Source organism: Chrysochloris asiatica, unplaced genomic scaffold, assembly GCF_000296735.1.
Source record: "Chrysochloris asiatica unplaced genomic scaffold, ChrAsi1.0 scaffold00042, whole genome shotgun sequence".
Lineage (NCBI taxonomy): Eukaryota > Metazoa > Chordata > Mammalia > Afrosoricida > Chrysochloridae > Chrysochloris > Chrysochloris asiatica.
In genome coordinates this window covers 7,609,181-7,613,472 of record NW_006408560.1, presented here as the reverse complement: position 1 = coordinate 7,613,472, position 4,292 = coordinate 7,609,181, and the positions used below count along the sequence as shown (strand labels likewise).

At 37.3% G+C, this 4,292-nt stretch overlaps 1 pseudogene; it reads right to left on the bottom strand.

The window, feature by feature from the left end:
- Positions 1-2,878: 2,878 nt before the first annotated feature.
- LOC102830958 lies at positions 2,879-3,449 on the bottom strand (annotated as a pseudogene).
- Positions 3,450-4,292: the final 843 nt, after the last annotated feature.

Here is a 4,292-nt window from a genome sequence, read left to right as displayed (position 1 = left end):
TCCAGTTGTGAAGACTTTTGTTTTCTTTACATTGTTGTTGTTAGGTGCCATCAAGTCGATGCCGACTCATAGCAGAACACTGCCCGACCCTATGCACAGCAGAACACTGCCCGATCCTGGGCCAACCTCACTACTGTTGCCATGCTTGAGTCCACTGAGGTGAACCATCTTTCTTTTGAGTGGGTGGTGAGTTCAAACCACTGATCATATACACTACCAGGACTCCTGCTAGTAGGTCAGCTAGGCAAAAATTAAAGATACAAAATATTTAAATAATGCAGTTAATAAGCTTAATTTAATGAATACTTATAGAACGTTACAGCCCACATTTAGCAAATCCGTAATTTTCCATATAATATGTAATCCCATTTGAGTTGGGTTTTGTCACTTGCAACTAAAAACATCCTAATTCTATGTATTAAATCTCTTTCTGTTTAAAATAGTAGGATTTCTGACCCTGCAAATAAACCTTGATTGATAAAAACAACAAATATAGTTTATTCCAGGAATGCAATAATAGTTTACATTAGAAAATCTGTAAGTGACATTTATTTATAGATTCAGAGACAAAAATCATAAGCTAACCTCAATAGTTGCAGACATTTTTTTAAAATAAAATTCAACACTAATATAAAACTTTCTTTGGTTAAAATTTACACTAACTTTACCCCCAAAATTTGGTCCATTCTCTCAATTCCTGAGAGGTGTTTTCTAATGGAAAAAAAAAACAAAAAAACCCCTTAGAGTTGAGCTATCTTTTTCATGAGTCCAGACCTTATCTAACTAGCAGGTCATGGAAGGTGGTGAGGTGACTTTAGAGTGGGGACTTGCCAGGCCTAAAAGCCCTACCGTGGAATACCTCATGTTCACCTCATCATGTACACCAAACTCAGAGAAGAGGGGTTAATCAATTCAGAAAGACCACCTCATGATATCAGTCAGCATCAGAGGAGAGGAGTTGGATCTTGCATTATGTCATGAGACCCCTCAAAAAAAGCTCTGGATGTGGAAGTTCCATGGGCTTCTTGGTTGGTGAAAGATATCCATGTATGTGAGAGGTCACTTTTTTGGAGCATGAGAACTCTCTCAGACCTCATCTTCATTTGTATTCTTTTCTCCTATAATAAAACTGTAACTGTAAGTAAGGTACTATGGTTTCTATGAGTTCTGTGAGTTGTTCCAGTGAATTATCAAACCCAAAGGAGTTGTACAAGTTAGCAGATCAGAATTAGGAATCTCAGGGGGTGATTCCTGAGCTTGTGACTGGAATCTTGAAGGGTAGAGGGAAAACCCAGAATTTGTAGCCTGCAGGTCAGAAATTAGGGAGCTTTAGTGAGGATTCTCAAACTTGCAGTTATTATCTACCTGTTAGATATAAGGGCAGTGTCCTTTTAACTTGTGAGTTTGACCTAGTTCCAGGTGACTAGAGTCAAAGAGAGATGTGCTGGCTGGTGGCTGATGACCAAACTGAGCAGAGAAATGAGAAGTGGAGAATTTCATTGATACTGATTGTTATCATTGCAAACCCTCATAAAAATTCTTTTCATCTCCTCTATTAACTTTAATCACATTTTCAACATGCAGCCAAGAATGAAGCTTTGACAGCCAGCCATACATTGACATAGGCAAGTATTGTCAAATTTCTACAGTCACAACACTGAGAAAACACAAGAAAGTTAGATACCTTCTTTCTTGCCTCTCTCTACTGCAGAACAATAAAGCATATTTGAAAGATTTATCCATACCTCAAATTCATCTGCCAGAAATCTCTTGAAATCATTGCATTTAATTTTACAAATAAAAAATTCTTTAAACCTAACTTAGTTTTTTGATTAGATTGCTAAATATACATTTTAAAAGATCACAGGGATGCCAGAACTAGTACATTTCACCATAATACACCTGCTTATGAGAACAGATGTTAACACTAAAAATGATTTAAATTTAACATGGATCATTTGCCACGTGGGCAAACACTTCTGATTCATTCAGAGCCAAAATCTTCATATGGTTCTAGAGGGACCTTTGGCAGATTGTGCTGACTACTCATCAAACAGTTGAAGCATATACATTATTTAACTTATAATGCTTACCCACAAACAAGCATAAAAATGAGGTAAATATTCTGGGCAAGAGTATGGTGCTTGGAAAGAATAAAAGTCAAAATGTATTTCTGGTAGGCTTTTCATTCTAAGCATATTTAAAAGGTGAAAATATGAAGTGCTGGAAAGTCACAAAATTTAGCAAATGTGTCTTCTTGTCATTCAATGAGACCAGTGGCATTATGCTGTTCTGCAAAATTTGCAACATTTTTCTGATATTACAGTTTAAAGATCAACTTGGCTGCTTTTGTCATGGTTGAGACAATGTTTTTCACTTAAATATGCTCTCTGCTCTAAGGACAGTTATTTTTGTCTACATTATTCATGGAATAACTCTTTATACATTTTTTTCTATAGCCATTGTGTGAAGCTATGGCGGATACCTATTATTTATACCTGCCTTCTAAACCACAATAGTAAACTAATATTAATCCTGTATAAGAATCAATTAAATTATTTTCCTGTCTAAGAAGTCTATACTTAAAATTCTCTGACCTAATTCATGGAAGAGGAGAACAATTCTGATTCCTAAAGAGTAAATTTATTCTTTCCTACACTTACTCCTGTTCAAGTAATCATATGTAGGCACTTGAAACTGAAAAGATACAGCATTCTTCTCTTATTTAACATTTAATTGGGATTCCTGTAAATGTTTCTTTCTTCTAAGAATGTCATTGAATATATTACTAAGCTTGAAAAGAGGCTAAATGGTTTGGTGGGAATATCTGAGGGGTGGGGTAGTCAATGTTTTCTCATTGGCTTGTTATTGTTGAGGTTCAAGTTCTTAAAAGGTTGAAAATTCCCATCTTAGCATATTGTTCTTTAAGTCTCTCCATGGCTTTTTTGTGCTTTTTGTTCACTTTAGCCAACTTGTTATGTTGGTCTTTCATTAAATCCTCCCACTGGGTCATATGCTGGTTTTCACTAGCTGGTAAATGCTCATTTGGAATCTTTTTTTTTTTTTTTCTTTTTCTTGTACCCTCTGTTGAAATCTACACACAGAATGATTAGTTGCTAGTAGTCTCTACAGAACTTGGTTTAAGTTGTCCTGCATTGTCATTCTACATTCGGGGAGAGTATGTTGATTTGTTTCATAGATCATGTTCTTCAAATTTCAAGAACAGACATTTTCCAAAGGCCACATTTTGCTTCAAATTCTTTTGACAAAATAATGGTTTAACCTTGAATAACTAGTCTGTGATCTAAAAGCCTTGAATGAATTTCTCCAGGATCCTTAATAATGAAGTGTGCTGTCGAGTCTGTGGTCCCCAACTAGTCCCTCTTTTTGACATTGCCACCTAGGGCAGCATAGCAACTCAAGGGGGTCTCTGTCCCTCCATCCCTCATCCCACTGGTCTCTAATAAAAAATTCTTAGCAAAATAGGAATAGAAGAGAACTTCTTTAATCTAATAAAGGGTTGCTGGTGTTGTAAAGTGAACTCAAGTCAGTTCCAATCCATAAACCTATGTAGGACTTTTAAGGAGCAGTTGGTGGATTCGAACCACCGAACTTGTGGTTTGTTGTTGTTGTTAGGTGCCATTGAGTCAGTGCCAACTCATAGTGACCTTATGCACAGCACAATGAAACACTGCCCAGTACTGGGCCAACCTCACTACTGTTGCCATGCTTGAGTCCATCAATGCTGCCACTTGCCCAATCCATCTCATTGGTGGTCTTCCTCTTTTTCTGTCACCGTCCAACTTACCAAACATGACATCCTTCTCCAGCAACTGGTCCCTCCTGACAATATGTCTGAAGTATGAGAGACGAAGCTTGGCCATGTTAGCCTCCAAGGAGTACTCTGGCTGCACTTCTTCCAACACAGATCTATTGGTTCTTTTGGCAGCTGTGGTTAGCAGTCCAGTATTTATTTGACAGTGCCACACCAGGACTCTTAATAAAGGATTATTTTTGTTGTCAAGTGTCATCGAGTTGGTTGGGACTCATAGCGACCCTGGATAGGGTTTTTGGAGCACACTTGGTGGGTTTGAATCATCGACCTATGGTTTGCAGACCAGTGCTGATCCTCCAGCATCACACCAGAAGTCCTAATAAAGGGCAACAACCAAAAATGTATAACAAACATCCTACTCACTGGTCAAAAGCTAAAAGTTGTTCCTTTTATAGCCAGGAATAAGATAAATATGCTTACAATGTCAATTGTTATCCAACATTATTCTTAAGGTCTT